Source organism: Scomber scombrus, chromosome 1, assembly GCF_963691925.1.
Source record: "Scomber scombrus chromosome 1, fScoSco1.1, whole genome shotgun sequence".
Classification (NCBI taxonomy): Eukaryota; Metazoa; Chordata; class Actinopteri; order Scombriformes; family Scombridae; genus Scomber; species Scomber scombrus.
In genome coordinates, this window is record NC_084970.1 from 1,083,857 (window position 1) to 1,100,000 (window position 16,144).

General features: G+C 39.9%; 1 pseudogene; it reads left to right on the forward strand.

Moving 5' to 3' along the window:
• Nucleotides 1–3,424: 3,424 nt before the first annotated feature.
• The window catches only part of LOC133979096 (uncharacterized), a 47,514-nt pseudogene continuing 34,794 nt past the window's right edge, over nt 3,425–16,144 (forward strand).

The window sequence follows — 16,144 nt, forward strand, 5'->3', positions numbered from 1 at the left end:
ACCTTATGGATACTGGGTACAGGGTCATGGTCGGGTCAGAGCGCTGGCACATCCCCACCCAGAGGAGGGGTGTGTTAATCCTCCTCAAGCCCAGGAATGCCACCACTGGCCCAGCCGTGGTCAGGTCCTGCAGCCGGCAGCGGGGGCCTCCGATGCTAATTGGAGGCTCTGAAGCGTTGGGAGGCATGCAAATATCTCCGGCTTTACTCAGATACCCTTCTGTTCCACTTCCAGTCCTCTCCAATCCCCTCATTCCACCTGACTGGAGGAGAGGAGGGAGAGGAGGCGAACACAGCTGCTGGTTTGTTGCCTCCTTCCCGTGGGCCCTGGCTGTGTCGAGGGAAGGGGGGGCGGAGGGGAAAGGAAGGGGGGCAGTGCTGCCGCTGTTGCCTTGATTAGGGGCTGGGCTTCCAGGCCCATGTCATGTACTGTACATCAGAGGAGATCAGCAAGCCAGCCTGAAAGTCAGATGACACCGAGCACATGCACAGCGCTCCTTAACCCCCACCCCTCCACCCACCTCCTTTTATCCCCCCCCCATCATCTCTTGCTGCCATTTCTCCTCAGTCTTACCTGCAGATTATCTTTCATATCACCTGCCCCCACTCCCCCCCAAAAACATACAGAATCCCCCCCACTCTCCCCCGGGAAGGATCACAAAAGGCAACTTGCTGAATGCCGGTGCTTTTTCTGATCAGATCTGAACAGAGGATGAAGGAGAGAGAAAGACATAAGGAAAAGACGAGTGGCGTTTTGGTGGGGGCTGTCTGGGTAAAGGACCAGAACAGACCAGGCACGAGGAAGATGTTTAGACTTGGGCGGAGAGCCTGTCAAAAGCATCAGGCTTTAGCCTTTGATGAAGACCTTTTGGTTCAGGACTCGAGAGTCACTTGACATTCAGAGGGTGTTAGCGGAATAATTGTCCAGAATCCGTCTTCATTATTTATCTGCAGCGATATCTTTGGTTTTTTATGTTGAGCCGTCCTGTCTGAAGAAAGATAGACCAACAGTGTCATGGAATGTTGTAAAATGAGCTTCATTCTTATGATTCAAACGATTTGTGCACTCCTTATGAAATACATCAGAACAGGCTGTAGTTTTTTTTTTTCTTCATCCAGGTTGCTTAAAATGTACATTATGATGAGGACATCATTTGTGCTCATTATTCGAAGTTCATCAGTTTTTATTATTCAGAGTTACTTTCTTAAAATGTTGGGTGAGGGGAGCAGACTGATGCACACTGATTGTTTCATCAAGCTTTAGAAGTGTTTTTTTAATTATTACTTTTAACCTCCTCCTGGTTCTCTGTACAGTAATTAGTGGACAGACACAAGAATGACTAAATGACAGACTCCTTCACCTAAAAGTGTGTGAAGGAGCTATATCACAGGTCCTTCATTGCTGCAGCTGTGAGACTGTACAACCAGCACTGCTCCCAGTAAAACCAGCACTGCTCCCAGTACACACCCCAAATCTGGACAATTTCACAACTGCACTTTAAATGTACACAACTGTGCAATATTAGTATTTGGCACACTATTATTTCAGTTCAACCGTGAGATAGATAGATAGATAGATAGATAGATAGATAGATAGATAGATAGATAGATAGATAGATAGATAGATAGATAGATAGATAGATAGATAGATAGATAGATAGATAGATAGATAGATAGATATTCCAGTTGAAATTTCTGACTGTATGCAACATTAGCTCCTCATCTCTGCTAGAGGCTAACACCTGTCTACATTAGCTGCTACTAGCATAACACACCTGAATTGCCAACTGAACTGTCGGCAACGCATTGTAGGTAATGTAGTCACCCTGTTTTATGAAGAAGAAAAATGTATTAAATAAATATCTCCGCTATCAGAAATTCCGACTTTCAAGTACCATTGGAACGCACCATTAGTGAGCTAGTAGTTCCTCCCACCTCCAGTCTGTATGCTAAGCTAAGCTAACCACACTCTGGCTACTGTACAGCTCTGTACACAAACCACATATTGATATCAATCTTTCTAACTCTAGGAAGTAAAATGTTGAAAGTTTAAATATTTTCCCAATGTTTCCTAAAGTTAACATAAATTCAACAGTTATAACATATTAGACATGATGAATTGGTGAAAGATTATTTCTATAGTTGTTTGAAGTTCAGAACCTTTTTTCTCAGAGTTACGATCACAAAATGTGGAGGAGAGGATTGCAGACTAAAAGTGCAAACATTTAACACTATTAAAGGCTGTCTTCTCTCCCACATTTTCTGGCCTTGATTCAGCTGCTTACTGACTCTCTCTTCATCACAGACTTTTACCTTATAGAATGTAGTTGTGGTGAAGTGTTATTTGGTGACTCAGTGGTGCAGCTGACAGCAACATGAAACCTGCTCCTTTGTTTAGTTTTCTCCCTCAGCCTCCTCTCAGCTGTGTCCTCTCCGAACTCTGACCGACGCACATGTGACAACCATACGGGGGAATGCGATGAGTCCTTTGCGGCAACTTTTTGGTATACTGGAGCATAAATTAACCTTCTCTCCTGCGAGTCTCCGTCCTCCCTTGGGTTTGTCTCACTCCTCCCCCAGGTCCCCTTTGAGATCCAGCAGCAGCACATGCACATGGACACTTCGAGAAACAAGTGTTGAGCACTGCCACACACTGCGCTTCCTGCCCTGCTAATACCTCAGTACCACCCCTCTGCTCCTCTTTACTCTCAGAGGAAGTCCCCCTTTCCTGAAGCCATCACTCTTGGCACCCTTAGGTCAGAACTAAAATGTGACTTATGGGCTCAGACAGGGACAGACTGCAGCCTGTGTTTGTGCAGCAGCTAAGAGCAACACATATGGCCGAGCGGTGTGAGGTACTGGTTTCCAGTGTATGGAGTTGTGGGCGGAAACCACCATGTTTTCTCTGCCTCCCTTTTGATTGAAAGAAGTCTACATTTGTTATTTTCCACAACTAGACTCAGTCGTTTGACCTCTGTTCGAACCGTCATGTGCTTTTTGGCATTACAGTTTTGGCCTATCTGGACCCACTGGAGTTCCATGAAATATGATAATAGTTCAGGCGTTGTGGCTTTGTGGTAGTCAGTGAGAAGCTCTGTCACAACCTGAACTTTTATTTCCTTTTTTTAGTTTTAAGTCATGTTTTTATGATACGCCTTTAAGATACTGGTTGCTTTTAACTATATATCTTAACTTATGGAAGGATTTTAAACATCGGGTGCCCACATTTTAGGTTGTTTTTTTTATGTCTACCTGCCTGAGAGCCTGCCGAGGCTGGTACAACTGGCTTGTTTTTGAGCTGAGCATACCAAAGCCTAACCACCGCACCGGGTCCACTTGCTGGACTTGTGTCGGTAAGTCTTGCTGCTTACTGTCCTGTCTGTGAATCACTTGCTACTGATAAGCCAAATCAACGCTGCGGGCTCATGGTTGGAGCCCCTCCGTGTAAGTGCCTGAACTACCTGTTAGCGGCTGGTACCACTTACTCCGGGTCACTATACATTTAAACTTTGGTGCAACTTTAGCCCAGCCTCCTTTTTATTTCTGCTCCTCAGCCACCACATCAACAACTCTAGGCTCCACTCACTCTCCCATCCGGCTGTGTCAGCTGTGCCCGCCATGCTGGAAAGATCACAGAACTAGAGGGAAGAATCTCCACGCTGTATCAGATCCAGGAGGCGGAGAGACTCATGGACACCATCACCTTCGGTCCAGCACACCACGACACAATCTCTGTTCAAGTGCCTGATGCTGCTGCTCTCTGCCCTGCCACTGAAGCCGCCAGCGTGGCTGCTTCTCCAGAGCCTGCCACCGCTCCACTGCTGATGTCGCTGGAGCTGCCTCACCTTCAGAGAGACTGTTGTCACTGCTGAATGCCCCGCTGTCGACGTTACCCCTACAGTCACCGTCCCAGACGACTCCTGGTTACGCCAGGGGGCTAAACCTAAAGCCCTTGTCAGCTCCACTCCATGCCAGCACGAGCCTTGGACCCTGGTCAGTGCTCCGCCATTGGTCACTTCCTGTCTCCACCAGCAAACTTCCCCACTCCCAACAAGCCACATTAGCTCTTCCTCCTGGTTAAGAGGAATTACTACAACCTCCCCTGACATACGTAATTTTGGACAGCTCCCTGAACATGGATGTTTACCTGCTGATACAACCCTCTCCACACAGCATGGAGCACCTTAAGTGTCAAACATTCCTGTTGTGACCAGCACCAGGATGACCACAGTGTACTCAAGTCAAAAATAAAAGCTCCAGACTTGTTATTTCAGAAATCCAACCAATATTTTAACAGTACCTCGTTATGTTCCACTAAAACCAGATTTAACCTTAACTAGTACGGCACTGTTACATGTAGGAACACTCACTTCTAAGACCTTTACAATCAATGATTTTATCTCCAAAAAGAAACTAGACTTTCCGTTTCTTGTTGAAACCTGGCTATCAGATGGTGCGGCTGTCCTTATTGAGGCCTGTCCCCCAAATTATAACTTCTACCACTCAGTGAGGCAGGGAAAACAAGGCCACTATCTTCTCAAATAAATATACTTGTATTAGGGTCAGTTTTGGTGAGTTCACCTCCTTTGATTACATTGTTCTCACTCTAAAAGCAGAATCAACTGTACTATTACTAACACTATACCACCCTCCTAGGCTTTGGAAAGGCTTTCTTGACCAGTTCTCTGAACTTGTGTCACTCATCATCACAAGTTATGACCAGATAATTGTAAAGGGTGATTTCAATATCCATGTAAATAAGAAGACAGACTGTGACAAAGTGGGTGAAACCCAACATTTGTCACCATTTTCTTTCACCATCAACACCAGCTAACATATTAATTTGACTATCCCTTGTTTGTTTTGCATTATATTTGGTTACAATTTACATTCAGCAAACTTTTGGTCAAAGTAAAACAGACATGTATAAGGTTAATCTTTATTGGGTTTAGTTCTGAGTTCATTAGTTATGCATTGTCTTTCTTTGTTACTTACCATGTCTACCATGTGCTTACCAAACAAGGAAGAACTGCCCAACTACTTCCTGTATTTATACACTGGTGATGTCAGTGGGTTTACTCAGTTAAAGGGCTTATTTCATGTCTTTGATTTATTCTTGTTTTGGTTTATGGAAATGTTGGGAATGACGGATGGTAAACAGTGTCGACTGATACAAGTAGCATTGTTGAGTGCCAGTTGGTAAGGGGGAGAGAACACCCCTGCAGTAATGGTTCTGCCTAATTGAGTTGAGGGCCTATTTAAGGTGAGAGGTGTAGGTTTAGAGAGGTCAGAGGATGAGGGTGTAGCTGTGTGCACTTGTTCATGCCTTAGTTGAGTACCTTGAGTTAAGCCAGTTCATTTTGAGTGTCTGTATTCGTTTCATTTTTGGACATACGTTCTTTTTGTTGTTACGCCGGACTGAATAAATCAGTTTTTAACTCATTCAAACAACAGCCTGAGTCTGCCTGCCTACCACCTTCCTTGTCACTTGAGCTACACTACATCACACAGACCCCAAAGCTATACAGTTCCTCCAGCTTGGAGTTAAAACCGCATGTTACTGTCTCTACCCACAACCTTGGTAACACTCTTGACATAGTCATCTCCATAGGGATAAATGTGACCAATCTGATGGTAAACGATACTAATGTGTCTGACCATTGCGGAGAATTTTTTAATGTCATTTTAAAAGCCTTAACAAATCATTTTGAAATTACGATTAAAACATGACGTCTGGACACTAGAGCAGAGCAGCAGTTCACTGAATTGGCAGATTCAATATATTCAAGAATTTTTAATCTTTCTTTTAATAAAAAGGGTTATGCTTTTAATACTGAACTTAGTGTCATTCTCAACATAGTAGCTCCAGTCAAGACTAAAATAACGTCCTGTAGTAAAATTGCACCCTGGATGAATAAATATGTCTGTGATCTAAAAAGATCATGTAGGAAAGCAGAAAGTATATGGAGAAAAACAAAGCTACAAGTCCATCGTGCCATTCTGAAAGAAAAAATCTCTACCTACAATAAAACTGTTGGAAGTGAAAGGAGGACCCACTTCTCCAGAATCATTGCAGAGAACAATGGTAACACAAAGGTTTTGTTCTCTACCATTGAGAGACTCCTCAATCCAGCTCCCTTTAACACAGTGAATCAGGCATCAGCCTTGAAATGTGAATAATTTGTTAGCTTCTTCCAAGACAAAGTCACCTCTATAAGGGCAGGCATTCAAAATACAGCAAACAACCACTTTGACACACCTGAGAACAGCCCTCCAAAACTAAGTGGTTTCAGCAATATTACTGAAGCTGAACTCAGGAAAATTGTAACTCAGATCAACTCTTAAACATGTGCACTCGATCCGGTCCCTAGCAAATTTCGTATATGATAGTTTGGCTTCTACCATTCTTAAGGTAATGAACACCTCATTGGATACAGGTATATTTCCTACTGCCTTTAAAACTGCAGTAGTGAAACCTCAACTTTAGAAGTCAAATCTAGATAGCACTGTCCTCAGTAACTATAGGCCTATTTCTAACCTACTCTTCCTGAGCAAAGTACTTGAAAAAGTGGGGTTTTAGATCAAATCACAGCACAAAAACAGCTATAATCAAAATAGCAAATGGTCTAAGACTTGCCACTGACCTAAACCAAGTATCAATACTCATTCTTTTAGATTTGAGTGCAGCATTTGATACCATTGGCCACAACATTTTAATTCAACGCCTTGAGAAATGGGTTGGTCTCTCGGATACTGTTTTAAACTGGTTTTATACATACATTACTGGAAGAAACTTTTATGTCAGTCTAGGGGATCATGTGTTTGCAAAACATAACTTACCTTCCGGTGTAGCCCAAGGAAGCTGTCTGGGTCCCCTGCTATTTTTTTTTGCTGTATATGCTTCCATCATCAGCACAATGCCAATTTCCACAGTTATGCAGATGACACTCAACTATATATCTCCACTGATCCAACAAACCCCAAAAGTATGCACTCCATGACTGCCTGTCTAGCCTCCATAAATCAATGGATGAGCAACAATTTTTAAAAGTGAACGAGGACAAAATGGAAATACCATTATTGGGACCAAAATCAAAAATAAACAGCCTTTTTAGTGAAATCGGGAGCCTGGCTCATCAAACCAAACACATGAAAATAGTCTAGGTGTCATTTTAGATTCAGACTTAAGTTTTAAACCCCATATTAGCAAAGTGACTCAGACAGCGTTTTTCCACCTAAGAAATGTTGCCAAGGTACGACCATTTTTAACAACAGGACGCTGAGACATTAATCCATGCTTTTATTACTAGCAGGCTAGATTATTGCAATGCACTTTTTACTGGTCTCCCAAGAAATTGCAATTTATACAGAACTCTGCACCAAGACTTTTAACTAAGACCAAAAAGAGAGACCACGTCACTCCAATTTTAGCTGATCTGCACTGGCTTCTTGTTTGTTTTAGAATTGATTTTAAAGTCCTTTTAATTGTCTACAAAAGCTTTGAATGGTATATCACCTTTTTACATTACCGAACTTTTAACACCATATCAGCCACAGAAAGCTCTAAGGTCATCCACGGCTGATTGTTTGGTTGTGCCCAAAGCAGACACATACCTTTACCGCAAAGCTTTTAGTTAATCTATGTTTTATCCTGTATTTTACACATGTTGTTATACATACATACATATTTTAACTTGTATCCCTTTTTTTTTTTTACCTGTCTCAATGTTTTATTTGATTTTCTTATTTGATTTGATTTTTTAACCCATGATGTGTATTTTAACTTGCTCTACTTGTTTGCCCTTGTTTTATTGCTTTAAATGTAAAGCACTTTGAGCTGCATCTTATGTATGAAAGGTGCTTTATAAATAAAGTTGTTATTATTATTATTATTATTATTATTATTATTATTATTATTATTATTATTATTATTATTATTACTTTAGCAACTCACAGTTCAAATGTTGTATGGCTGTGAAACAGTTTAATGCAACTCCATGTACAACTACATACAGCCTGTAATGCACAAGCCAGGTTACAGTGTACTATAAAACCTCATGCAGGAATTTAGTGGAATCAACTAATCATTTCTCTTTGGCTTCGAGTTCAAGTTAATCCTTACATGCTGTTCAGGGTCAAATATAACCCATTTTACTTATACTTATTTGAGAGCTGTAAAAACACTGTGAAAACATTTCTTTTAGCCAGACTTTTCCTAATGTGACCCGCAGTAGGGAATGTATGAATGTACATTAGTGTAAAGACTAATTATGAGTCAGAATACAAACAGTATGTAAAGGGTTAAGTCTACTTAAAATGTGAAGTTTTCATTTTCAGTACATTTCATGTACAGAATGTGAATTGCTTATTTCCTGCACTGAGCTTATTTCTTTGACAAGTAGTTCTCACCAGCATCTGTAATTCACAACATCTGGATTCCTATTGACAGCCATCTGAAGGCGTCATCTGCAGTCTCTATGTTGCGTGCTGTTGAGGAACAGTTACTCACACCAGATCTGCTGGTTAAATTTTGTGCAATCAGCACCAGACTGTTTCAAAATAACCACAGAAACCTCCGTGCATATGTGCACACCAAATTTATTCTGAGCTGCTTCTATTGCAAATCAACAGGTCGCCTGGAGCTCTGCATTTTTAATCACACACTGTGTAGGGTGCACAGGACTGTAATCAGTAACATGTGACAGGGATTGTTCAGGCTATATTTCATTCATGTATGAGTGAATATCTTAAAATTCCCAGTATATGGGTGGATCATCACCAGGTTCAAGTGTATGTTCCAGCTATTTCATTTCCAGAATGTAAGTAGTTATTTTCGCAGCAAATACATCAGTGTTAATGTAACTCGCAGAGTGTTAAAACTAACACCATCATAGTGTTTATATAATTCTCATGGATTCTGAGTTAAATTTACACTTTCAACAGTGTTCATTTCTAAATTATTGTATAGTGTTAAATGATTAACACTCACAGTGTTCCTTAATTACAATTAAGTATATTTTTAACCCCCAAATTGAGTTCACTTTCACCAGGAGAGTCACTACCCAAAACTCACAGTGTTAAAAGTACATCAAATGATCTCTTCCACTAGGAACGTTGTTTTAGACTAAAAGCACAAATCTGATTTAAACTTTAAAATTTGTTCTTAAATAAAAAAAAGACTAGACCACATTTTAAGTTTGACTTTCATGTATATATGGGACTATGGAGGTATACTGTAGAGAGGTGTTATATGGAGCAAAATTGTGAACAATTACAATCAGAAAACATGGTGATCAACGTGTCCAGAAAAGTTAATTCAACTTAAGAAGAGTCATCATCTGTTCTTGGCATACATTTGAGCTGCTGTATTTATATTTGAAACTCTTTACAACCAGCCAATAATATGTTTCCTCTATACTGTCAGTGCATCATAATGGGGAAAGCTCTGTGTTTAAAAGGGATGAAATCAGGGTGCACTTCAATCTGTGCTGCACTGTTGTGTTCTTGAAAATAGTGGACTTTTGACTTGAAATAATGAGATAAATAAATGTACTGCTGAGAGTTAACTCAGCTCAAGAAACATGATCAGCATATTAACGTGTTTCTATTATTGCTAAAACACACTTTCTGAAACAGGGGCTCTCTTTGTCAAAACTCTACACACAAAAAAACTAAACAAAAAGACACAAAACACAGAATATCTTACATCTCTTGCAGAAGCAAACTACGTTTCACACAAACACCAAATAAATAGCTCTTTCCACGTGCCAACTGCTCACCGACGTGTTCATTAGAAATCACTATTATCTATCACCACAGGCCTCTGCCATCAGCCTGAGGAGGAGTTGCGCGTCGATATGGTTGGCGGTCTCATGCCCCCTCCACCCCCACGCCAAAAATAACTCAATGCTTAATAGGGAGACGACTTTCGAATCGTGGGTGATTGTTGAACCAATTATAGACCACAGCAGCCTGGTGGAAGCTTCAACTTCCACCATAAATTCCATCCATATGACAACAAATGTGAAGAACCCTGTCACATTCCTCTGGTCACTGAGAATGAGGATGAATCTGATAGTATGAGATGTATTATATGGACCAAGAGTGGCATGATGATGGTGAAGGACACCATTCTGGCCAACTGCAGCACACATTGTGATGTTGCCACTGTGTTGCCCTGGGAACATGCAGAACAGTCAAATAGCACCCTGGTTGATGATGTTTCTTACCCAGTATCTGTTATCGGCTGGATTTAAGCCAAGTGTGCTGGTATGAAGCAGCATCTAGCTCCATGACTCTCTGAAACAGTCAAGAAAAAGCATCTTGTATGAGAGACAGAATACTCAGTCCATACAGTGTAGCACAGTAGTATAGTAAACTGGAATTCAGTACCAATATTGCAAAGAGCAAACATATAAAATATAACTTGCTTGTGCATATTTATATCGCAGTTGTTTCACTCTTTAAGTTTCTTTATGGAGCAACGGCACTCTGTAGTTTCATCCAAAGTTGAAACCACTTCAGTTGATGGCCCAGTAGGGATAAACTTATCCTGTGGGGGGGTCGCTTCGCAATCCTACAAAAACAGAGTGTGAATGTTTAGGGTATCCTTCTTATGAAACACTGTAAAATCATACAGAAGGTAGGATTTCTTACCTGTTTTTCATTTCGAAATGTTCATATGACTCCTGCTACAGTGTACAGACCCTCTGACCAGCATCCTGGAGACTGAACCTGTGGTTGATTACATGGTTGACCATAGTGGCTTGGATCTCATCTGTGACTGTTCTCCTATTTCATTTGACTTGTCCTCTTCCTCCTCCTCTTCCTGCTCTTCCTCCTCCTCCTCTTCCTGCTCCTCCATGTACCAGTTTTTGTGTCTTGGCAATTCCAAAAACCTATAACAGACTTTATTGTAGTGTGAACCAATCTTAAAATAATTATTCTGAATAAAGTTCAGTTAACTCACATTTTAAAGCAGCAGAGACAACGTTCTATGTTGAACCAGCTTAATGTTTTTTTTTTACAGCATACATAACTTTTTAATAAAAGTAACAAAAGGTGCACATTTTTAACTATGAGCGTTCACTAAAGCGGCTGTCGCTCAGGAGGTAGAGCGGCTGTCAACCAATCAGAAGATTCCCGGCTCCTCCTGTCCATATGTTGATGTGTCCTTGGACAAGATACTTAACCCCTAATTGCCCCCGATGGCTGTGCCAGCGGTGTGTGAATGTGTGTGACTGCCCCCTGCGTGGTAGCTCCTGTCATCAGTGTATGAATGTGTGAATGTGACATATAGTGTAAAAGTGCTTTGAGTGGTCAAAAAGACGCGAAAAGTGTTAAATAAGTACAGTCCATTTACCATTTAAATACATCTTCACACAACATTGGTATGTTGCTCGTTTTCCTCACTTGAACGAGCTCATGCCTCAGTTAAGTTAAGGATCTACAGTACAATATTTAAACTTGACATCAATAGCTGCTGTCACAATCTGGCTTGTAAGGTCGTGAAGAAGAAGAGGACACACTGTTTTTAAAGTTTAAACAAAGCAATTCACTGAGCAAAATGAACTGACTCAAATACATATACAAACTTAAAAAGTGTATGAGATGTGTATGAGATGTCATGTCAGAAGTGTAAGATATCCATAGAATAGGAATGGTGTGTGAAGGCTGAAAGGTGCATGAAATAAAACTGAATACAAGGAAATGAGTACTGCAATGATACCAAATGAGCGACTGCAGTGGGAGAGAGAGAAAGTATTATAATAGTGTTATAATAACTGCCATCATTACTATGATAGTGTGTCATCTTTTTAGCTTTTTTCAAATTAAAATGAAAAAAAAAAAATGAAATAATGACAGTAGTTTTTTTCAATTCATCATTATGTTAGTGTCACTCTTGAGGCTGCACTTACAATTATTCTTCAATAGGGTATTCTTTTCAATGTTGATTTTAGCAATGATCATCTATTTAGAATCACCAAAATCATATCTCAAAATGTCCATTTTAAATTAATCACACACACACACACACACACAGAATGCATTCCATGATGTTAGTGTTTGGTTTGGCTTGATTTATTGATATATTGGTACAATCCCTGCACTGTCCTGTCATGCTCCTCCAACCACAAATATCAATAGATGCAAATCCTGACACCATCATTTATAAAACAACTTAATGACTTCGGACAGATAGTCAGGTTGCTCACCTCCTTTTGTAAAGTCAGTCAAATATATCAATCTACCACCTGTGGACAACCTGGTCAATACATAGACTTCACACAACAAACCTCCTCTCACTCCAGCTGCCAGTTTGCAATCATCCAGGCATGATGTTACACGCTCTAAGAAATGAAACTTGGATGTTGTTTGTGTTTTATAGTTCCTTTATAATGAAACTACTTAATAATTGTAGTTCTGACCATCAAAACAAGAAGATTTTTATTTGCATTATAGTGTAAGATTTCAGGAAGACATAATTATGTTGATTTGAAGCTATCAAGTTATTTAAAAAGCAGTCATTTGGCATTCTCTTCATCCTTCTCCACACATGTGCAGTATGTGCAGATTAGCAGCCATTTTCTCTTGTGACTGCAACTGTACCAATCCTCCAGGAACAGCGCAAGACTTTTTAACATAGTGGCCAAACTGTGTAATTACAACGCCATGTGGCGCTACTTTTTAAACATAGACTTAAATTGTAAAAGATACGTCTATAAATCAACAGATACATTTTTTGGAGCAATCCTAACTAGGCCTGTCACAATAATTATCGACTTGTCGTACAATAACATAATTATCAACACCTCAGTATCACCACACTTCACATTAGCAGTTAAGAGACTATTCATGTTACATTGACTAAACAAGTAGTGTCCTCCATTCCTCACTGTGTACGTCCTGAGTGGAGACTGTAGAAGAATTAAAGGTAAATAACTCTGTCCCCAACCATAATGACAGTCTGTGTTTTTACACAAGTGTATCACCCACTCTACAATCCCACCCCCCACCCCCCTTACATTATTATGCTATTATATTATCATTATATCAGTGGTATAAAATGATCTTCAAATGACAATAATATCATTTATTGCAATTATTTCTGAGACAATATATTGTCCAACAAAAGTATTTATCATGACAGGCCTAATCATACCCCCCTGAAAAATGACTTGTTTCACTATCAGAATTTAATCACATTTGAAAAATCTAGCTGAAATCCAGTTGAATGATTGTTAGCCACAGAGCTAAACTGGAAGTAGCCAGTTCCGCCAGTGGAAGTTGCTATTGCGCTGGCTCTATGGTCCTCACAGATGCAGAAGCTATGCAGAAGAAGTCAAACCTTTAGGACTCTCAGGGACTCTATTTCTAGTTCTATTTATACATCCATGAAGTGTATGTGTTATTTTTTGCCCCCCACATTCTGCAGACTAATCTGCCTCTGTTTGGCTCTGACCCTGATATTAACATGCAGGTAGTGCAGATGTTAAAAGGTCACAGAGGTCAGATGTGGAGTACAGCAACAAGATGAAGTACAACATTCTCTCATATTTCATCCTAATGTTGAATTTTATAGTCTAGAAACTTCTAGCCACAAAGCATTTCATTTTCACAATATGTAAAACATAGTGTATGGATTTTCTTATAACTGTAGACTGGTCATACTGTAAATGATGTCATTCCAGCAGACTTAGGCTAGAGACAGATGTATGGTGATAGATATATACAGTAACTTTATGCTGCATATATATGGTCATGTACTGTAGGGAGAAATGCTACACAATGCAAGCACAACTCTAAACAGTTGACTCACTAACATACTTAGAATAGAGTTTTCCCAGAGTTGATATAGATTAGTGAGAACAGTGTGCATGTGTGATTATTCAAAGAGGGAGGACATTTTAAAACCAATGATGGTATGAAATGTATACACAGTATGACCACTGCCCAAGAAGCTATTTAACATGAATTCACATGAAATGCTACAAAGACTGTGTTCAACTAAATGGCAGTTGTTAAAAAGCACGCTGGGGGGGGGGGAGTACAAAATCGCCCACTGCAGGTAGACAAAGCAAGTTGAGGAAAAGCCAGTATATTAAAAAGGAAATGAGAAGACTTATCATAGAATAAGTCCTGGAATGCACCCGGCATCAAGGATTGATGAGGTCTAACAGTATAACTGGATCCTGGAGTGGCTTTCCTCAAGTCAAATCCCCAAGAAAAGATTTCACAAGTACAAGTGTGGCAGTGTGAAAGTGTATGGGTGTGAATCGGTGTGTTTAGTTAAAGGGCCACATACAGCCCGATTATATCTCAAGTGGGCCAAAAACCAGTAAAACCACTGCATAATAACCTACAATAATTTATAGTAAACTTTACTATAATAAACCATCTATTTACAAAACAGATGAACAGCCTGAGATGTCTCAAGATGAATAACTGCAATAGTAGTAGCTGCCAGTTTGAGTCATTAAAATGTTTGTGTGTGAAGCTGGAACACAGTTTTGTTTTCTTGATGTTCATCACAGAAAAAGCTTGTTCACAATAGATAAATCGTCCCAAACATGCACAAACTTATAGCAGCCAAGTCTGTCAATCTGTCAATCTGGGGTTACCCTGGTAAGAGATACTGATACAAATGTGTCCAAACCCACCAAGGCAAATTTTGTCTTTCAAATTTGAATCACATTGCAAGTGAATTATCTCAAATTGGATGTTCTTGACTGTGAATGACAAGTGAAAATAAGTGAGGATAGAAGTGGATTTTATTGAAAAATTGGAATTACTGTAATTTTCATATCATGCAAAATGATCCATAGGGCTGGATTGGACCCCTTGGCGGGCCATATGTTTGACACACCTGACATAAAGCATTTGGCTTGGTTTGGGTTCTGGTTTGGTTACTTTAAACCAGAGTTGTCAAACTCATGTTAGTTCAGAGCCACATACAGCTAATTTGATTGTATAATTGTATAATAACCTGCACATACTATATATTATAACTTTACTATAATAAACCGTCTATTTACAAAACAGATGACCAGTAAGAGATGTCTTAAGGAAAATGAGTGCAATTTCAACATTATGTCTCAGTTTTTACGGATTATTTTGCACAGAAGCTGCTGATTGACAACATTTTGCATACTTTTTAATATATGAATGGTTTCAATATGACCGCAATATGTATTCATTGTATTCTGCTCAGGGTAGAAAAGAAGAAAACTCTAAAGCAAACAGAAAAATTGGAATCACTTTTCTGAAATGTTCATACTTTGCAAACTTATCCACTGGGCCGGATTGGACCCCTTGGTGGGCCGGTTCTGGCACCGGGGGCCGTATGTTTGACACCCCTGCTTTAAACCATATGTTTAACATAAGTATTTGTTCTTTCTTGAACTGATGGTGTGTTTGTGTGTGTGTGAGGTGTTGTGAGTAGACACACAACAACCCAAGGGGAGGAGGAAAACATGTCAAGAGTGTAACCAGTGTGGCTTTTTTGTTATATTGGGTTGCTCTGATTTTTCTTTGACTCGTACCTCTACATTACAACAAACCCATAGGTGATAGCAAACATGGTCTTAAGAGAGTGGAAATCTGTCTTTCCTCCTTGCTTTAAAAAAATGGCTGAATGACATGGTTTCCTTTCTATATCATGAAAAATTCGCTACACCGTGTATAATTCCCACCCCAAGTTTCTTAAGGTCTGGTGACTCTATATTGATCACATTACAAAGGAGAAGTGTCTCACTCGGCCCTATTTAAATTGGACCATACTGTATTGTGTTGTTTGCTTTGATCCGCCAGCTTAATTTTCTATCTTGAGCCTTGAATAGACCCGACTCAGTTCCTAGATAGATAGAAACTTTATTGATCCCCTAGAGGAAATTAAGGGTCCAAGCAGCTTAATACACGTAGAGACATCACACATAACATACACATACAACATAAACAGGAATGTAAAAAGTAAAATATGTAATCTGTGTAAGTTAAATAAGAATATAGATACTAAGAACAGTATACTAAATAAAAACCAAGGTCTGAGGCTGAGGCTGTGTGATAAAGTGCAAAAGATAAGGCAAGAGAGTGCAAGTATGAGTCATTCAATGTTAAATATGGGCTAAATACGTAATTATGGAGGC